Source organism: Nyctereutes procyonoides, unplaced genomic scaffold (genome assembly GCF_905146905.1).
Source record: "Nyctereutes procyonoides isolate TBG_1078 unplaced genomic scaffold, NYPRO_anot_genome, whole genome shotgun sequence".
NCBI lineage: Eukaryota > Metazoa > Chordata > Mammalia > Carnivora > Canidae > Nyctereutes > Nyctereutes procyonoides.
The window spans coordinates 26521558-26544507 of record NW_026575160.1 but is presented as its reverse complement, the minus strand read 5'-3'; the positions used below and the strand labels follow the sequence as shown (position 1 = coordinate 26544507).

Here is a 22950-nt window from a genome sequence, read left to right as displayed (position 1 = left end):
CTGAAACTTCTATAAATTAGGAAAATAAAGTGATTGACTGAACTCAGTTACATTTCCTGAAAGAAACCATACCAAGATTTTTAATCCAGTCTCCCTTTGTATCCAAGGCTGTTATCAACCATTAAAAATATCTTCTGCCAGGTGTCCTGCGTGGCTCAGTCAGTTAAGCATTCAAATCTTGATTTCAGCCCAGGTCATGATCTCAGGGTCCTGGGACTGAGCCCCATATTGGGCTCCCTGCTCAGCTGTATGACTGCTTCTCCCTCTCCTTCTACCTGCTGCTCCCCCTGCTTGTGCTCTCTTTCTTACTGTCTATCATACAAATAAATAAAACCTTACAGAACTGGGGTTTGATTCTAACAATGGTAATAGAAAAATTTTTTTAATAATTTTTAAAATAATTTTAAATAGTGGAAAAACTTTTAAAATAATTTTTTAAATAATGGGAAAAAACAATGCTTGAGATCATATTGAATCTAGACCTCAACTAGGTTGGAAGGAGGCAAATATTTATTTAGCATCTACTCTGGACCAAACTATTACAAATTTATTATCTCATGTCTATAAATTAGGAAATGTAATTTTGATACTATCATATACCGGTGTTAGGTAGTTAGTGGAGGTGAGATTACATTACGTTAGGGTCCATTCATCTGACTCTAAAACCACTAAGATTAGAATGCTTCATCTTAATAACTGTTTAGGCAACAAGGAAAGAAAAACAGGATACAGTCCCTGTACTAAGTCCATTATACAACAGAGAGAACAGTCATATACACATGATCCTTTCAATGTAAGCTCAAGTTGCTATGGGAACACAGAACTTCCATATGGTTCTCCAAAGCCCTCTTTTTCTACATTATGTTGCCATTCACCAGAGAATATGCCTGCTAATGTATGCACTATAGTCTACAAAGAATAAAAATAATTATGCTCCAGTCATACAGTTCCTCCAGAAGGTGCTATCCTTCTTAAGACGATACCACAAGTGATACAGAATGGAAAATATACACATTTTCATTTATCCCATGGTCATGAATAAATTTAATCAAACTTCTAATAAGCTTGGAAATTACAGTTATGTTAGAATTATAACACATTTGCTGACCATTTTCCTATATGGTAGGCATCACCCAATGGTCTGTCTTCAATCATGGCAGATGCAATTTTCAAAACTGTGCATGATTACATACAGGCATAATCTTTTTTGACATATCTTCATATAGACTGTTTCCAAGACATATGTTACATACAGAATCCCAAGTAACTTATATTCTAAGTATGATGTCTGATATTATTATAAATATATGTATTTCTGTCTTTGACTTACAAATGTTCTACATTAGCTTTCTTCCACTACAGTCTTCAGATGTTTGGTCCTTTTCTTGTTCCAGTATACCAAATGGTATTTTAATTGATTTTGTTTAGTATGTGAAATTTAAAAAAAAAAAGAAGAAAGGAACTGGCATTTGTTACGGATTGTCTTTTATCTGAGCATGGTATCAGTTTCTTTGTTCTAGCATAACACTGAATTAAATTGAATGACTTAGAAAGTACTGTAATAGGAATAAATTTTTATATATTTTTATAAATAGGAATAAGTTTTGGTGTACCATTAAGAAGAATTGCCTAGCCAATGCATTTTTTTCAATTAACTAAGAACTATATTGTAATTGATATTCCCTAATTTTTACCTAATGTTCTTTTTATATTCCAGGATACCACATTATATTTTGTTGTCATCTCTCCCTAGGTTGCTCTTGGCTGTGACATTTTCTCAGGCTTCTCTTGTTTTTGATGAACTTGACAGTTTTGAGGAGTACTGGCCAGGGAATTTCTAGAATTTCCTCAAATGAAATTGTTCTGATCTTTTTCTTCTGATTAGATTTGGATTATGAGTTTTATAGAAGTCTACAGAAGTAAAATGCCATTCACACTACATGACAGCAAGAATACAAATTATCAACATGACTTAACACGGTGGATTTTTAACCCTAACCCCTGGCTGAGATACTGGTTTGTCAGGTTTCTCCTCTATAAAGTTACTCTTTTCCTTTTTTTTTTTATTTTATTCATTTATTCATGAGAGACACAGAGAGAGACAGAGACATAGGCAGAGGAAGAAGTAGGCTCCATGCAGGAAGCCCGATGTAGGACTCTATCCCAGGACTCCAGAATCATGCCCTGAGCCAAAGGCAGCTGCTCAACTGCTGGGCCACCCAGGTGTCCCTACTCTTTTCCTTTTTATTCCTTTTTTCCTTCTTTTTTCTTTGGAAAAAAGTCATCATCCTCAGCTCATATTTAAGCCATGGGAGGTCATGCTACACCTACTTGCAGATGGAGTATCTACATAATTATTTAGAATTTGACACATAAGATTCTCTATTCCTTCCCTTTTTAAAAAATTTACTCAATTGTCAATTTATATCAAGGCAGACTCATGAATATATATACAATTTTTTATGATCATTTCCATAGAAAGAGTGATTTGAAGTTTTAAAAGTAAGTTATTTTTAAAAAGACAAACAAAATGATATCTATGTGAAATTTCAATTTTTAAAATGTTGGAAGAAAATATAAGGGAAAATAAATCAACTAACACAGAGGAGAATATTTTTGTTATAATTTGACATTTATAAAATATAATAAGAAAGTGAAAAGATACAAGATACATGGAGATTTAAAAATTATCTGGCAAATATGGAAAACAAACTGGTGATTGCCAGAGGGGAGAAAGGTGGGCAGATGGGTGAAAGAGGTGACGGAAATTAAGAGTATACTTGTCATGACTTTCAGAGAAGATAGAGTAGGAGGATCCTAAGACCACCTCATTCCCCAGTATCACCTAGAATAACATGCACATCAGAATAAATAAACCACAAAATGACCTGAAGACTAGCAAGACATATTCTACATAGCTAAATGTAGAGAAGAGGCCACACTGAAGAGAGCAGGAAGGGTGGAGATCCTGTGGAGACCTGCTATATGCAAAAGAAGTACATACCTGCAACTGCCCACAGGAGGCAGGGACACCACAGCAGGTGTGGAGAGGGTATAGGAGTAAATCCCACACCAGGCACCGCAGGCACAGGAAACTCACTGGGAAGATGAATCCCTGTAATATTTGTCTTTGAAAACCAGAGAGGTCTAATTTTGTGAGTTCTTACAATCAGTCTGGCTTAACATCTAGGACTTTTAAAAATCAGTGTCTGGGTTCTAGGAGAGCCAAAGGGTGATGGGAAACCATGCCTCTAACCCTAAAGAGAAAGTGCAACAAACAGCCCTGCTGAGATACAGCATAGAAGCAGCAGTTTGAAAAATGCTTGGGGTATACTGATACTGGAAGGTGATTTATTTACTAATTTTAGAGCATGGGCTGGAAGGGCAGGGATCTTTGGGAGAATTTTCCCCCTGCCCCCAAAAAATGCTGATGGGCACCATTTCCCTCCTCCACCCCTTGGCCTCGACACATGGATACCTGTGAGAACCAGCAAGGCATGACCACTCTCCACCTAGCTTGCTAACAGCACTCCTCAACCCCAGTCTTCTATAGACCCACTCCCTCCATCCAGGCCTTACCACATCAGGGATTTTCCAGGGCAGTGGCAGGTTCCCTCCAGCAACAGAATGGCATGCACCTTGCTATCACCATTCACCTGGTCCTCCTATATTCCTGCAGAATGCCCCCTTCAACATGCCCTTGGCAGGAGATCACTCAAAGTGGTGCCACAAGCCTGGTAGAGTGCAAGTACCCCTGACAGAGACCAGAACCATTCCAAAGTGACTCCTGCCCCAGGAAGAAAAGATAACCACACACACAGACTGTGGCCTCAGCCCACCAATGAAAGCTTCTCAGAGGACAGCACTTGGAGAGTGCCCTGCAGTTCAGTGTTACTGCAGCTCTAACAAATGACTGACCTGATGAAACTCAAGCCCAAAGCAGTCCCAGACTAACACACTAATAACACAGGAACCAAACCCTGCCTACAACAGGCAGAGAGAACCAGTGTAGATGACTGAGCAGAAAGCAAACACAGCTCAGCCACAACAATAGGGCACAGGCACATAGGAGACACCCCTGAGGCACCAGGTTCTGGTGACCAGAGAACATTGCATTACAAAGCATTACAGGACCTCTTCTTCATAAGGCCACTACTCTCAAGGGTAGTGAGATATAGTTGACATCCTCACACACAGAGACAGGCACAGAGAGTTGGACAAAATGAGTTCACAGAGGAATATGTCCCAAATGAAAGGATAAGTCAAAATCATAGGGAAAAAGTTAAATGAAATGGAGATAACCAATATGCCTGATAGAGAATTTAAATTAATACTCATAAAAATACTCACTGGACTTGAAAAGAAACTGGAGTCTCTCCATGAGACTCTCAACAACATGATAGAAAAATATGAAAAAGAATCAATTAGAGATTAAAGAATTCACTGAATGAAATTAAAAATACACTAGAGGGAATAAATAAGTCATAGACTGTGGAAAAGCAGAAGAACAGACCAGGGATCTGGAACAGAGTAACAGAAAACAATCAAGTGAACAGAAGAAAGAAAAAAGAACAATAAAAAATGAGAATAGATTAAGGGAACTCAGTGACAACATCAAGTGTAGTATGTTCATATTATAGGGATCCCAGAAAAAGAAAAGAGAGAAAGGGGAGCAGAAAATTCATTTGAAGAAATTAGAGCTGAAAACTTCCTAAATCTGGGGAAGGAAACAGAAATCCAGATCCAGAGGACACAAGAGAGACCCCAATAAAATCAACCAAAGGAGATCCACACCAAGATATGCAGTAATTAAAATGACAAAAAGCAGGGATAAAGAGAATTTTAAAAGCAGCAAGAGAAAATAAAACAGTCAAAATACAAGAAACCTCATAAGGCTATCAGCTGATCTTTTAGCAGAAATTTGCAGGCGAAAAGATATATTCAAAGTGCAGAAAGAAAAAATTTGCAATCAAGAATACTCTATCCAATAAGACTATCATTCAAAATAGGAGAGTTTCCCAAAGTTTAAAAGAATCCATCACCACTAAACCAGCCTTTAAGAAGTGTTAAAGGAGATTCTAAGTGGAACAGAAAGACCATAAGTAGATGTAAGAAAAATAGGAAACACCAAAGCAGTGATATTAAAATAACTCTAAAAATTCATCAGTGTGGGGGCTGGATGGCTCAGGTGGTTAAGCATCTACCTTCAGTTCAAGTCATGATCTTACAGTCCTGGGATGGCGCCCTACATCAGGCTCCCTGTTCAGTGGAGAGTCTGCTTCTCCCTCTCCCTCTGGCCCTGCTCTGGTTCTTTCTCTCTCTCTCTCTCTCTCTCTCTCTCTCTCTCTCTCTCTCTCTCTCTCAAATAAATAAAATCTTTCTAAAAATTCATCAAGGGTTCATAAAATAAAAGGATGTAAAATATGACACTATAAACCTAAAACACAGTGGGAGGAGGTAAAAAATGGGTTTAAACTTAAGCAACCATAAACTTAATATAAACTGCTATGTGCAGATGATGTTATATACAAACCTAATGGTAACCACAAATCAAAAACCAGTAATAGAGGTGCCTGGCTGATTCAGTCAGTGCATGTGACTCTTGTTCTCAGAGTCATGAGTTTAAGATCCACGTAGGATATAGAGCTTTCTTTTTTTTTTTTTTTTAAAGAATGATGTTTTTATTTTTTTTTAATTTTTATTTATTTATGATAGTCACAGAGAGAGAGAGAGAGAGAGAGGCAGAGACACAGGCAGAGGGAGAAGCAGGCTCCATGCACTGGGAGCCCGATGTGGGATTCGATCCCGGGTCTCCAGGATCGCGCCCTGGGCCAAAGGCAGGCACCAAACCGCTGCGCCACCCAGGGATCCCCGGATATAGAGCTTTCTTAAAAAAAAAAAAAAAGTAATAGAGATGCAAAAAATAAAAGGAATCCAAGCTTATCACTTAGGATATCTGAAGAAAATTATGAGAGAAAACAGCAACAGAAGAAAGGAATAAAGAAGAACTAAAACAACCTTAAAACAAGTTAAAAAATGGCAATAAGTGCATAACTACCAACAATTACTTTAAATGTAAAAGGGACTAAACACTCCCACCAAAAGACATGGGATGAAGGAATAAAAAGCAAGGCCCATGTACATGCTATCTATAAGAGATTCATTTCAGACCTAAGACACATGCAGATTGAAAGTGAAGGAATGGAAAAGTATTTATCATATCATGTAAGTGGAAGTGAAAAGAAAGCCAGGGTGGCAACACTTATATTGAACAAAATAGACTTTAAATAAAAGACTGTATAAGAGACAAAGAAGGATATTTTTATATATATTCTCTTTATTTTTATATAAAGGGAATAATCCAGCAAGAAGTTATAATAATTAATAAATATTAATTCATCCAATATGGGAGCACCAAATATATAAAATACCTAATAACTAATATAAAGGAAGTAATATATAGTAATAGAAGAATAGTAAGAGACTTTAACATCCCAATTATATCAATGGATAGATTACCCAACCAGAAAACCAATAAGGAAAGAGTGGCTTTGAACGACACATTGGGTAGGATGGATCTAACAGATACATTCACAACATTCTTTCCTAAAACAGTGAAGCAAACATTCTCTTCAAGTGCATATGAAGCATTCTCCAGGACAGACTACATGTCATGCTTCAAAACAACTCTCAATAAATTCAAAAAGACTGAATTTTGCAGCTCTTCTGACCTTAATGCTATGAAACTAGAAATCAATCGTAAGAAAAAATCTGGAAGGAGCACAAATACCTGGAAGTTCAATAACATGCAACTAAACAATGAATACAGCAACCAAGAAATCAAAGAAGAAATAAAAAACTACATGAAGAAAGATGAAAATAAAAACACAATTGTCCATTTTTGAGACACAGCAAAAACTATTCTAAGAGGGAATTTTATAGCAAAATAGGCTGACCTCAAAAAGAAAATCTCAGATAAACAACCTAAACCTACACCTAAAGGAGCTAACAAAACAACAAACAAAACCCAAAACCAGTAGAAGGAAGAAAATAATAAAGATTAGAGTAGAAATAAACAAACTAGAAATTAACAATAAAAAAACCCCAATACAACAAATCAATGAAATTAGGAGATGATTCTTTGAATAGATGAACAAAATCTATCAACATTTAGCCACCCCTCAAAAAAGAGAGAGAAAGAGAGCATTCAAAATCACAAAGGAAGAGGACAAAGAACAACCAACACCACAGAAATGCAAAGTATTCAAAGAATACCATGAAAAATTATATGCAACTAATTGGACAACCTAGAAGAAACATAAATTCCTAGAAACCTATAACTTCCAAAGCTGGATCAGGAAGAAATAGGAAATTTGAACAGACTCATTACCACCAATGAAATTCAATAAGTAATCAAAAAAACTCCCAACAAACTAAAGTCCAGGACCAGATGGATTCACAGGTGAATTCTACCAAATATTTAAAGAAGAGTTAGTACTTATTCTTTTCAAACTAACCCAAAAATAGAAAAGGAAGGAAAATTTCCAAATTCATTCTATGAGGCCAGAATTACCCTGATACCAAAATCAGATAAAGACATTACAAAAAAAAAAAATATATATATATATAGGCCAATACCTCTGATGAACAAAGATGCAAAAATCCTCAACAAAATACTATCAAACTGAATCCAATTATAAGTTCAAAAAAAATCATTCACCATGATTAAGTGGGAGTTATCCTGGGATGATGCAAAGGTGGTTCAATACTCACAAATCAATCAACATCATATATCGCATCAACAAGAAAAAGAATAAAACCATGTGATCATCTCAATAGATGCAGAAAAAGCATTTAATAAAGTACAGCATACATTTATAATTTAAAGCCTCAACAAAATAGGTTGAGAGGGAACATACCTACATACCTCAACATAATAAAGGTCATCTATGAAAAACACATAGATAAGATCATACCTATGGTGAAAAACGATAGCTTTTACTTTAAGAGAGGAACAAGATAAGGATGTCCACTCTCACCACTTTTATTCAACATAATACTGAAGTCCTAGCCAGACCAATCAGACAAGAAAAAGAAAGAAAAGGCATCCAAATTAGTAAGGAAAAAGTGAAACTTTCACCATTTGCACATGACATGATACTATATATAGAAAACCAGAAAGAGTTCACCAAAAAAACTATTAGAACTGATAAATTAATTCAGTAAGTTTGCAGGATATAAAACCAATGTAGAACAATCTGTTGCATTTCTAGGTATCAATAATAAAGCAGCAAAAAAAGAAATTAAGAAACAGTTTCATTTAAAATTGTGCCAAAAGTAGTAAAATGCCTATCAATAAACTTAACCAAGGAGGTGGAAGATCTATAGTCTGAAAACTATAAAACAGTGATAAAAGAAATTGAACATAACACAAACAAATGGAAAGATACTCTGTATCTGTCAGTTCAACAAATGGTGTTGGGAAAAATGGACAGCAACATGCTAAAGAAAGAAACTGGACCACTTTCTTATACCACACACAAAAATAAACTCAAAATGGTTTAAAGATCTAAATATGAGACCTGAAATCACAAAAATCCTAGAAGAGAACACAGTTGGTAACTTCTCTGATATCAGCTACAGCAACATTTTTCTAGATATGTCTCTAGATAGGGAAACAAAAGCAAAAAATAAACTTTTGGAACTACATCAAAATAAAAAGCTTCTGAACAGTAAAGGAAATAATCAACAAAACTAAAAGACAACTTACTGAATGGGAAAAGATATTTGTAAATGATATATCCAATAAGGGGTTAATATCCAAAATATATTAAAGAATGTATACAACTCAACAACAAAAACCCCCTAAATAATCCAATTTAAAAAGGGTGGAAAAAATGAACAGATACTTCTCCAAGGAAGCCATACAATATGGTCAACAGACACACAAAAAAGATGCTCCACACTACTCATCATCAAGAAAATGCAAATCAAAACTATAATGAGCTATCACCTCACACCTTTCAGTATCACTAAAATCAACAACACAAGAAACAATAAGTGTTGGTGAGGATATGGAGATAAAAGAACCCTCATGCACTGTTGATGGGAATACACACTAGTGCAGTCACTGTGGAAAACAGTATGGAGGTTCCTCAAAAAATTAAAAATAGAACTTCCCTACAATCCAGTAATTGTACAACTGGCTCTTTACCCAAAGAATACAAAAACACTAACTCAAAAGGATATAAACACCCCTATGTTTATTATAGCATGATTTACAATAGTCAAATTATGGAAGCAACCCAAGCATCCAACGATAGATGAATGGATAAAGATGTGGGGGGGGTGTGTGTATACACATACATTGTTACAATGCAATGAAAAGGAATGAAATCTTGCCATTTGCAACAACATGGATGGAGTCAGAATATAATGTTAAGTGAAATAAGTCAGAGAAAGACAAATACCATATGATTTCACTCATATGTGGAATTTAGGAAATAAATCACACAAACAAAGGAAAACAGAGAAACAAAAAAACAGACTGAAATATAGAGAACAAACTGATGGTTACCAGGCGGAAGGCAGGTGGGCAAATGGGCAAAATAGGTAAAAGGCTTTAAAAGCACACCTTTTGAGATTTGCACCAAATAATGTGTAGAACTATTGAATCACTATGTTGTATGCCTGAAAGTAATGTAATGCTGTATCTTAAAAAAAGAGTACACTTATTGTGATGAGCACAAAGTATATACAGAATTGTTGAGGGTACCTGGGTGGCTCAGTGGTTGAGCATCTGCCTTTGGCTCGGGTCATGAGATCCAATCGGGTCCTGGGATCAGGTCTCGCATGGGGCTCCTCACAGGGTGCCTACTTCTCCCTCTGCCTATGTCTCTACCTCTCTCTCTCTGTCTCTCATGAATAAATAAATGAATAAATTAAATTAAAAAAAGAATCACTGAATTATTATAATGTGCACCTGAAGCTAATACAACACTGTATATTAATTAAACTTAAGTTTTAAAAAAAGGAAAAAATGAAAAGAAAGGGAATAAATACCTATAATTTTTTTAAAATTATCTGGCAAATCCAATCAGTAACAAAAACACATAATTCAATGGTCAAAATGGAGGTTTGAGCCTGCTTTTGCTATTTACCGATCAAGTTAATTCCCTAATTACTGATTACAACAATTATTTGGACAGAGTGTAATAGTCTAAATTCTATTTTATCACATTCAAATACAATAAAGTTTCACTGAATCAGAAAATACATCTTGGGATACCTGGGTGGCTCAGTGGTTGAGCAACTGCCTTTGGCTCAGGTCATGATCCCGGGGTCCTGGGATCAAGTCCTGCATTGGGCTCTCTGCAAGAAGCCTGCTTCTCCCTCTGCCTGTGTCTCTGCCTCTCTCTCTCTCTGGTCTCTCATGAATGAATGAATGAATGAATGAATGAATGAATAAATAAATAAATAAATAAATAAATGATTTTTTTTAAAAAAGAAAAAAATACATCAAACAATACATACAAGGAAAAAATCTTAGAAAACTCTAAATTATTGGAGTATTATTTATTTTAAATATAGCCTATATAGATAAAGTGCAAATGTCCAATGCAAAATTACAAATGTCACTTGTTTCAAAGTATATAATCATGTATCCTAAAGAGAAATGTCTTAAAAAATAGAATATTAATTGCTTCACTCAGAATTTGAAATAACACTGAAGGAATAATTCTACTGTTGACCTTTTTTAAGCTACTAATGTTAGCCTGGTTCTCTTTTATAATTAAAATGCCAAAAATTTGAGAAGGCACAATTTCTATTTTCCTGCTAAATAAAACCGCATGTTGAATCCAAATTAGAGATACCTTTTTAAATGAAGAGACATGTGAATGGCTAAAATATGCCCAAAACTTAATATTCATACTTTATTGTACTATATATGAGAGTAATAGGTTGCTTGCTTCTATTTTAATTAATTTATTAAATCAAGTATTACTAGATTCCTGTCTACTACCACAACCACTTGAGGAGAAATATGATAGGGTAATCCTCAAAAGCAATTCTGAGGCTCTGTGAACACTAGATACTATACATTTCAACAGTACTTTTTTGCCTTACAGTATTTGTTCACCAACGCCACAGTGTGAAACCAGTGGAAGGCAGGTGGGAAAACGGGCAAAATAGGTGAAAGGCTTTAAAAGTCTCCAGATCCTCAAATTCTCCAACGTCCTCAGTTGTGAAAATGCCAATTAGGATTTTACACCCAAATGTCTGCAAGTTACCCTACCTGAAAGCTTTTTTTTCTTACTCAAGACCTTGTGGCCGCCATCCTTTGGCTCTCTTCTCACAAAGCTTAAACCAAAAACTGGCCTAAAATATCCTTTTCTAAGTCCATTCTGTTAGGCATCACTTTAGCTTTGTCTCTCCAAAACTTGAGTTCTCCAAAACTCAAATGGCAAGGGGAGAAAAAAAGAAATGTAAAAAAGACTTCCCTCCTTCCTGAAATGCCCTAAATCTAAATCTCACACTTGATGTTTCTTTCCTCTTGGTCCTCACTTTCATCCCTCTTGGACTCCAAGATGAAGAGAATTTTCTGAAATGTAAGGATCATTAGGTTCTCAACTACACTAACAAATTACAGTTGAGTAAAAAGAAATAAATAGCTAAATCTGCCATTGTCACAATTCATTAATCACTCATTTATGCTTTCTAATAAAAAAAACCTCAATCCCCAACTAAAAAAAAATATTTTTAAGTTATTGAGAATTAACTATCTTTGATTATATCAAAACAATATCAGAGAAAGTAAACTGGAAACCTTGATCTCTCCATACAGTACATGACGTAGACTTTATATAGCTTTTGTAAGTTAGGAAATTTGGTTAAAGAAGATCAATTCATGACTAATTTCTGGAGAAAACCAAGTTATTTAATATTATTGTTGCTGTAGTGGTACTAAAAAAAGTCAAAGAAGGTATATCCAACACTCACCTTAGCCATAAAAAAAAAAATCTACTTTTAAAAAGACCCACAAAATGTCTAGCCTTCACCAGTGTAACTTCCAAGTGTGTCTTCCCAGATAAAATGACTGCAAATTAAATTAAATATCTTACAGACCAGGGCTATTAAAGTTGTGTGGTGTCTATCAAAAATGATTTTTTGATTTGAAGTTTATCTGTGGTACTCCCAGAAATAGCTAGAATTAAAACTATTTTTACTGTATGAAGATAAAATGAGATGATTTGTATATAGAAAAATGCTAGTTTTTGTATTCCTTAAATCAACAAATATTTCATATTTAACAAGAAAAAATAACCAATAATTTAAAAATAAGATTATTTCAATGTAGTTTTGAATTCTAAATAATTTTTGGATGGACATTTTCCCATGGGAATGTGCATGCAATATAGGTCTAGTGAGAATTAAGACATTTATAGTAATTTTTGCAATTATGATGAATATAAAATAATTTCCGTACTTTGAAGATACAGTAGGGAATTCTGTGATGTGGTAATAACAGAGAAGGAAGGACTTAGGTTTCCAAATCAAACACATCATCATAATTATAAATTAAAAAGAAAGTCTAGGGGCACCTGGGTGGCTCAGTCAGTTAACCATCCAACTCTTAATTTCTACTCAGGTCATGATCTCAGGGTCATGAGATCCAGCCCCACCTCAGTCTCTGCTCTCCGCACAGAGTCTCCTTGTCCCTCTCCCTCTGTTCTTCCCCCCAAACCCCCACCCCACTCATGGTCTCCCTCTCTCTCTAGAATAAATAAATAACATCTAAAAATAAATAAAAAGAAAGTCTTGACCATGTCCCTATTTTGTCCTTTAGAAATTATCTGATTTGTCAAAATACCATTGTTATTGACCTTCACACTAGCATTAAAATTAGCAGCTTCATCTAAGCATGATTAATGCTTAATAAAAAGGAGGTCTATACTGTCTTCACCAGTGTATCTAATAAACATATTCAAGGCAAAGAAAAGATATTAAACCTTTCCTTTATTTTAATGGTGATTGGTAATTATTTTTTATCTTTTTCTTTGCTTGTTTGGCAAATTCGATCTTAAAACATGGCACATCTTCACCCATTCAAATATATTTTCCAGTAAATACACATTTACTGTGAAAATTACTTCAATTATTTTTTAGTTTCTTTAAATTCTGCCTTTGTCTTTGAAGAACATGCAAGTTCCTTTTAGTGTTAATCTGTTTAAAGGATTACCCTCCCACATATTTTCTAATAAAATCATCTGTAAGCTTCTTCCAGCTTCTATCTTAACTAAAGCTGCATCTATAGTGACAAAATTGCTTGAATGAGTTGGCCAGTTAGAATAATTTGGTGTGTGTCTTTTGTAACTCAACCAATCAGTTTATAATTTATAGGTAGATTTTTAAGTAGAAATATGAAGCCTGTGCCTACCATATGAAAAGAAAAAGAACGTGGAGGCAATATGATTTTTATCCCAATAATGCAGGTATAATTATAAGGGAAATCCTGAGTTATTCAAGTAAAAACCTCTTTTTACTTTATTCTTAAGAGATACATAAAATTATGTAAGCATATCTTTAAGAAAGTTCCATGAGTATGGAAGATATGGGAGTAATGATTCCTGGAGGGAGCTGTTTTCCTTGACCATGCTTTTAAATCTAAAATATGATGAGTTAACAGATATTAAGACTATATATACAGCCATCAAAGAAACAATATAACATGATGCCTTTCTAATACCTGCAATTTAAAACACAAAACATAAAAAAAAAATCTGCTTCAGCCATTTTTAAAGTACTTATTAAAAGTAGCAAACCAGTTAAAACCTTGAACTTGAGATAAAACCAAATGGTTTGAAATAAAAATGCTTTAATGGTCTATTGATTTTAAGTCAAAGTAAAAGGCATAAGGAATAAAAAAACTGCACATTTAGGATTAAATGAACATTTTCAAATTTTGCACTGAATTAAAACTTAGAATATATTCAAAGGAGTTTAGATTTTTCATTTAAATTCATCATATTAGTTTCAGCCCAGCCTTACTCCTCTGCATATCTTTTCTTTCTTCCTTGTGAATGAATTGGTTAGAAGAATGCCGCATCCATTCTGATTAGCTAGTAGATAAGTAATATGAAAACTGATTTAAAGTCTCTTCCACTAGAGATGTCAAAACAGATGTTACTTTCCTACAGGATGACAGCACTGGGCCTCAGATGTCAAACATAATTAAAAATTTTATTTTCAAATGTACTCTGCAATTTATACATACTGAAAGTATGTCTTACCTTTTGAACTTATAGAGTGCTGTGCTCTGCAAGATGGGAGAGGCTTTATTTTACTTGAGACTCCATATGGGAGTGAAATCATTTCATCAATCGGTACCCAGAGGTTTCCTTCAGGATTTGGCATGAAAAGACTGGCATTTCATTAAAACATGCTGACAATTGAAAGAGCAATTCTAGCAGGACTGATTTCTCTCACCTTCCTATCTATGACTATGAAGGTTTTCTCCCAGTACATTATCCAAATTAGAGAATAAATTAAGGTGTCTTTCTTTTTGTGATGATACCAACTCATTTCATTCTTTGAAAGAGTAGAGGGTCAGAAGTTGCATGCTAGTCATATTTATTTAGTATTTACTAAGTTTCTCCCAAAGTCCTTCTTCCCTTGGCAATAGAAGTAATAAAATACCTGTTGGGGGAACAGTTCCTTTGACTTTTTATGATACACACTCAAAACAGATGGAAAGTTAAGAACTCACCATATATTTCAGAGAATATCACCAGAGATTCGTACCCTTATAGGGAAAATGCAGAATTCCAAAAGCATGGCTACTCCAAAGAAGGTTCTCTGCCTCCACATCCCTAACATGTTATCTGAGGAACCTTGACCCACCCATAACCATAGTCAAAAACCCTACATTTACCCTTGAGTGTATTTGGTTATTCACATGTGTACCTCCTCTATTACAGAATAAGTTTCCTGAGGGCAAGGAAAACATTTTCATGTTTTTATCAACTACAGAAGATTCAAGATGCCTTGCACATAAGTGACTTTCAGTCTAAAATAAGTTCTGAATCAATTTAGTTGGAGGTCAGAAACCCTTGCACTAAGAACATGTACTTCTAAAGACTAGGGCAGTGCAGTAGTAACTCAGAGCAGCAGACTGGACACTCAGCTGCTTGCTACAACTTACTAGCCATGTAGTTTGGGTAAGTTCTATCTCAACACTAAACCTCTGTTTCTCCATATGTAATATGGTTATTGTGAGGATTAAATGAAGTGATATGCCTAATATCAGAACAATGCCTGGCATATGGATAAGCATTCAATAAATACAAGCTACCACTGTCGCCTTCCCTTAAATGTGTCATTGATGTGATAACCTATTGAAAGACTCATCAATGCAATGTTAGTGATTAGGAGTTAGTTACTCCTGTGCCACCTAGGTATATGCATAAATATTTGTTCAAAAGATCTCCAGGTAGTGGAATTTCAGGCAGTGATTACTTTGAGCTTAGGAATTTGAAGTTACCTGTTGGAAATCTAAGTGATGTAGCAAACTTCATCATTCTGGATTACAGAGATTTGCTAGTGTTTGGAAGAGTTTCAAGGAAACTTTCTTCTAGGTGCTTCTCGAAAACTGACCCCAGAAATGTCCACTTCATACTAGCTCCTATAGAACCTCTGCCCCTTCTCTAGACATGCATACCGGAGTTTCCTCTAAACCTAATTATTTCCAGAGGATTTAGGGTGTTTCTTAGTAGTAACTAAATTCCAACTAGTCTTTTTCCTGATTTTAAAATTACCCTCTGTTAAAAATAAAAATAAAATAAAATAAAAATAAAATAAAAATTACCCTCTGTTAAATATATCTGCTGCTGGTTTCTGATGCTCCTTAGTCCACTTAGGGAGCTTCCTTCTATTCTTATGTTACTAAAAGCATTTATTAGAAGTAGACACTGAATCTTATCAACTGCTTTTTTGGGACAACTATCATGCTTTTACCTGTTACTAGAGTAATTGTAGTAATGGACTATCTAACATCAAGCCACAAGTGCATTCAGGCACGAAGGGATTTTGGTAATGGTGTATATTCCAATATACTACTGCATTCTATTTCATACTACTTTAATATTTTTTACATTGATATTCCCAAGTAAAATTGGAATAGGGCATAGTTTTCTTTTTTTGGATTATCATAGTCAAATATAAGTATCAATATTATGATGGTTTTTGAAAACAAGTCAGAAGATTTCCTCATTCTCTAATAGCTGCGAAAGACTTATTATCAAGGTTATCTTTTATCTGAATATTTAAAATAAATCACCCATAAAATCATCTCAGTTCATTATTCCTGAAGTACAGTTTTACACAGTGTTTCTAATTGCTATTGATATATTTGTCAATTGTGTTTTTTCTTGAACCAATCTGGGTATTTTTATTTTTCCATTTCTTTGTATAGTTTTCATTAACATTTTCAAAGTTATTATTATACAATTGAAAATTTTATTTTATAAATCTTATCATTTCCTCTTTACAGTTATTTTTCCTTACTCATTTTCTACATATGTATATTTGTAGTTTTTTTAAAAAAATTCTAATCTTGATTAACCTAGTGAATTGCTCATTTTTCATCTTTCATATTTTAGACCAGATCTGTGCCTAATTTATTAATATTATTTTTATCAATCTTACCTTTTCTACCTAATAAAAAAATCTGCAACTCTTTTCACTTAATATTTTCTTCTGCTTTCTTTTTAGTTAATATTTTCTTCTACTTTCCTTAGTTTTATTTCATTGATTTCTGTACGTACCTTTGGTTCTTTCCTGCTTTCTTTAGATTTATTTTGTCTTTTTTAACTTCTGAAATTGGATGCTTAATTCATTGTTTTGCCTCCTTGTTTTATATACTGAAGATGTCAAAAGTTATAAATATTATGATATGATAAACAGTGCTTTCATTCTCATTAATTCATATTTTGCTTTTCTATTTAGGAGTTGTTTTGGAGAAGTTTTAAAATGTTTATATTTATTTTCTAAATGTTTGAAAAGCTTATATTTTTCTAAATATTATTTACTCTTTTAAATACTTAAAAATAATTTTCATTGTTTCTTCTTTTATCATGGACTTCTAATTTTTATTCCACTGTGATCAGAAGACATGGTTGCACTCTTTCCAATCTAAAATATTTATTAAGATTTTCGGTTTTTTAAAGATTTATTTATTATTTATTATTTATTTATTTATTTATTTATTTGAGAGAAAGAGCACACACAAGCTAGCAGAGGGAGAAGCAGAGGAGGTGGTAGAGGTACATAATTGGTACACTGGGCACGCAGTCTCACAAGAAGCTCGATCCCACAACCCTGAAGTCATGACTGAAGTAGAAACCAAGAGTTGGACACTTAACTGACTGAGCCACCCAGGAGCCCCATTAAGGTTTTCTTTGTGCCCAAACACATGGTCATTTTTGTAAATGTTTCATAGCCCTTAAAACTAGTTGATTTCTGTTTAAAGGGGATTAAGTATGGTACATTTTATTAATTAATATATCTATTATAATTGTTCAAATCATTCTGTCCCCTTTTTAAATATTCTTGTTCTTCAAGCCCAAGTTTGATGTAATATAGCTCTCTATGAACAAGAATGCAATTGTAATTATTTGAATAAAAGCTATATAAGATGAAAACAAAAACATTAATTATATGCTAACAAAAATGGCAAGAAAAAAGAAAACAAAAATAGGCATTTGCTAATTCCTCATCTTTTACAAGAGGGCGGTCAATAGATGTCATTTCATTTCTCAAGCTGTAAAATAAGAATACTTAAATTAACGGATATAATTACTGTAGACCTAAAAATATGCTTCTGTATGTATTTTCAAGTTACTGAGATATGATGGAAGAATTGGGAGGGGGCACAAAGGAAACAGATATGAAATACCAACAGAAAGGAAACAATACAGCAAGAAAACCAAAAATAGTATCATACATAAACACTGATTCAAGTGAATTAAGTCAAAACATCTTTCATAGAAATGAAGGTAAGAGAGATAAAAACCACTCTTTAGAAGAAATTGACTCCTAAATTGAAAGAGGTAAAACAAGTTCCAGCCATACACTGTATACAAGATGATATAAAACAATGTAATTCATAGTTTGAATATAAAAGAGTAGGCAAGGGAAAATCGGAAGTACACAAACAAAAAGACAACAAATATAGCAATATCAATGTTGGGTAAAATAAACACAACATATAGAACATTAAACAAAACAAAGTTATTCTTTTTTGATGAAGGTTTCCTTGTTCAGGCAAATTTCTTAGAAAGAACACATGGGTGATATATTTTAGGATTCCTTGCATATTTTTTATTTTTAGATTACCTTCACACTTGAATGAAAACATGGCTGCTATGAAATATTAGGGTCACAGTAGCTTACCCATAGGACTCTTTATGTATTGCTTGGTGGACTACTGGTATTACATGTCCCCAAGAGTATATTGAAGCCAGTTTGAATTATCTTTTTTTCCTAACATTTTAATTAATGTGTATCTTCTGCTTGGATACTGCATCTTTACAGCATAATTTTGTTGTTGATTTATATAACATGCCTGGTGTATATTACTGCCATTAATCCTTGGAACAACTCTATGATATTGAGGTTTACTTCATCTCATTCAAAGCGATCATCTCTAGTCTTAGCGATAGGAAGGTAGACTATGGTATTTTGATAAATAACCTTAAACTGTTCTACCTATAGTCAATTTTTGGACAAATTCCATGAAATTTTTTAAAACTCTGCTGTTGATATAAAGATCTTCTTGATATTGCATTTTATCAGATTTCATAATATCAAGCTTATATAAATATATCAAAATAAGACTTAGGACATACCATTCCAAAAGCAAGTTCTTATAGACCAATTAAATCCTCCCAGATGCCTGGGTGGCTCAGGGAGTGATCCTGATCCTGGGATCAAGTCCCACATCAGGCTCCCTGCGAAGAGCCTGCTTCTCCCTCTGCCTACGTCTCTACCTCTCTCTATGTATCTCATGAATAAATAAAAAAAAAATCTTAAAAAAAAACCTTCCAAAAGATTTTCCTCATTCTCTTTAAATATTATGATGTATCCAAACATACAGAAAATTACAGTATAACATAACAAATACCCATGTAACCACAATCCAGGATTAACAATGTGCTGAAGCGTCTTGCTATCTTTGCTTTAGATCATTCTAAAATTATTATTAAGAAGCTAATCATTCCAGACTTTAAGTCCCCCTCATACACCTCTCTGGTCTCATTCTCCTCCCTCTTTATTCAGAGACAACTACCATCCACCTCATCTGGGTTTCTGCACTTTATTACATATGTTTATATGCATATTAAGTTTTCATTTTCAGATTTTTATTAATATATATAGTCCCATGCTGTACTTTGTATACACAACATTTTGTTTTGGAAATCTATCACTTTTGAAACACTTTAACACAATAGAAAAACTAATGTCTGAGAAGCTGAAAAGAATGTGGGTTCTCTATTTTTATGGTCAGGAACTATAAGCATCAGGTCTCACACATATCTCATATCTATTAGATCAAACCTGTTAACTGAATTGTTCAAACTTGCATCCGTGAAAACATTCTGTCTGTGTGATTTATTGGTTACTAAAAAAAGGCATATGCAAATCTCCTGCCATAACTATGGATTAATTGAATTCTCTTTATAACTCTGTCCATTTTTGCTTTAAATATTATTTCTACAAAATTTTTTTTTCTGATGAGAACTTTTAAGACATACCATCATAGCAACTTTCAAATATAGAATACAGCATTGTAAATTATAGTCATCATACTGGATACTATATCCATAAGACTTATCCGATGACTGGAAGTTTGTACCTTTTGACTATCTCCATCCTTTAAATATTTAATATTTAAATATGCTTTAAATATCGGGAGATTATGATACATACATAAAACTTAATTTTATTGCTTCTTGGTGGAATATTCCTTTTATCTCTATGTTGCAATCTTTTTCATCCCTATTAATGCTTTGCATGTTAAATATTTTTTGTTTGTTAATCAATAAGCATTTATTTGACTGGTATTTTCTAGTATGTCCTTTCTAGAAATTTACCTCTCTGGGTCATGATATAATGTTTTGTGTCTAGTTATAAATAAAGTATATCTACACAGTGTTTTTTTGACCAAGTCAAGTCTCTTTTACATATGTGAATTTAATATATTTATTTTTGTAATGACCCAGATCACTAAGGCACTTCCCAGTCTATAAATAGTCTTTCTAGCCTACCTATTTCAAGAACTAAACAACACTTGATGGGTCTCAGCTTTATGCAAGAAGCTCATTCCAGCTCCCTACCACACACAGGCCTAGATTTTAGCTCTGATTTGAGTCCAGGTCTTGGAACCTTAGCAGCTGTAGCACATGTTCAGTTCTAAAGCCATTCAGCTTTGCTTCCCTCACTTGCAACTATGGCTTTATAATCTTTATTTCTAGTTCCTAAAGCCTTTCCTAATGCTTTCAAGAATTGACGTGTATTTTTGAAAGTTTATGGTTAAATATATCAACATGTGTTTTAGATAAGAGTATGATTTTCTACATTAGCTTAGCACACCATATTGATCAGAAACCTAATATACAATTCTTTGTTACACAGTTGTAAACAAAGTTCAAACACCTAAGCCTTGATGACTTTACGGGGAAATATTGGTGCTTTTCTTCTATCCTTTGGACTTTACCTTTGTGTGTCCTACAAAAATTGTTGCTTTAGTGACAAAGCCAGTGAATTTCATTATGTTAACTGTGAAGCTGTTGCAGTTTCGATGTATTCCCACTTCCCACCAACCTTGCCTGGCTAAATACACCAAGGAATAATAGCAGTTTGGGCCATATGAACATCACAGTCTTGTCAGATTTCCTGAGACTATGGTGTGTTGTTAGAAGACCCTGGTGTTGCTCTAAGAGATCTCTTCATAATTGATCCCAATGAGGTCATCCAGTTTGAGCACCAATGATATCCCAGTGGACCAAAATATGGAAGAGACTCTCTGCTTGGTGAAGGCATTCCAGTTTGTGAAACCAATAGAGAAGTCATCCCAGCAAACTGAACATGATATTCTCCTACAATCAAGCCAAATCCAACTGCTTCCAAAGATACTTTCAGAAGGTAAATCAGTAGATCATCCGATGCATACCTACAGCTTCTCACATCAGAAAAGAACCACAGTTGGAACTCACTTTTAGCATTTGAAAGATGCTAAATTTTCTTCTCGAATTTTCTTCTTGAATTTCTTTGTACTAAACTGAATTCTCTATTAGGATAAAAACGATCATAGTTGTAAGATGTTAACATTAACAGTCTACTTTAACTCTTATAATCAATGTATATGTACTTGAAATAAATGTAAATTATGTTTTTAAAAAAACACAATGGAAAGTGACTTAAATAATCATGCATGTTTCTAATCCTGGAGATTAATATAGTTATTTTATTTATTTGCTAGCTGGATTAGGGTCTACATACAATTCTAGATATTGATAGGCCATAATTATAAAGGACATTTATTGAATCCAGGAATTGCATTTTGAAATCATTGTAATTATTTTCTTTTCTGAAGTGCTCAATGTAAAGTACATAATAAACATATTTTAAAAGAAAACAAGTATTTAATGAAATCCTAATAAAATTCATACTTTTTATGGAACTTAAAAAACTGATTCTAAAAATCATATGGTTATATAAGGGATCCAGAGAATCCAAGAAAATTTTGAAGAAGAACAAAGTTGGAGGATTTACAGCATCAATTTAAGATTTACTATAAATATACAGTAAATAAAACAGCTTGGTATTGATGCAAGAGAAATAGGTCAATAGAAAAGAGAGTCCAAAAGAATATCACATACATATATAATATCAATAATTTTTTACCAATACTATTCAATGGTTGGGGAGTTGGTCTTCTTAATAAATTATTCTGAAACAACTACATAGCTGAGAGAACCTTTACACTTATATTATATACAAAAATTAGTGATTGATGTATAAGGTTTAATGTACAGGCTAAAATCTAAAGCCCTTAAGAGAATTTTTTCGAGAACTTTGGATGGGTGATAAATCATTGGGCAGTATGCAAAAAGCACTAAACATAAAAGAAAAAAAGTTCAATTGGACTTCATTAAAATGAAAATCATTTCCCCACACACACAAAAAAATACTGTTAAGAACAAACCACAAACTTAGTAAAAAAAAGTTTCTGTATATTGATCCAACAAAGAATTCATATTCAGAATATATAAAGAACTAGCATATATCATTTTAAAAAGACATTCAATTTTCAAATGAGCAAAAGAACTGAATAGACAGTGCACAAAAGAAGATATATAATGGCCAATAAACAAGAAAACGTACTTAACATCATTACTCACATTCCCTGTAGCTGGAGGTCTGTGAGGCACATCTCATTGCTACCATAGTCCAACTCTTATCCCATGTCCACAGGCCTCTCTTCCTAAGGAAAAATCCAAAAGAGGAAGGTCAGTGGCATGAACCACAGCCCCATAACAGTTAGGACCATATTGTCACAAATGTTCTCACTTCTTCATTTTCCATTTACATTCTTCTCACTCTCAGGTATCACCTCAGCTGACCTAAGTGGTGGTGTGATCCAAACCTTCAAAGGACACCACTACAGGAATAAAAAGACAAGCCACAAGGTAGGTGGGAAATGATGTTCTTAACACATGAAACTGACAAAAGGCTTAAACCCAGAATATATAAAGAAATTCTAAAAACTAGTAAGAAAAAGACAGACAATGGTAAAATGGGTAACAGATTTTAACCAAATACCTTATTTTAAAAAAGATATCCCAAGGGCCATCCAATTCTTCAGTCATCAGAGAAATTCAAATTAAATCT

The 22950-nt window shown here is 33.8% G+C and overlaps 1 pseudogene; it reads left to right on the top strand.

The window, feature by feature from the left end:
* The first annotated feature begins 18047 nt into the window (after positions 1-18047).
* On the top strand, positions 18048-21213 carry LOC129502752 (thioredoxin-dependent peroxide reductase, mitochondrial-like; annotated as a pseudogene).
* Positions 21214-22950: the final 1737 nt, after the last annotated feature.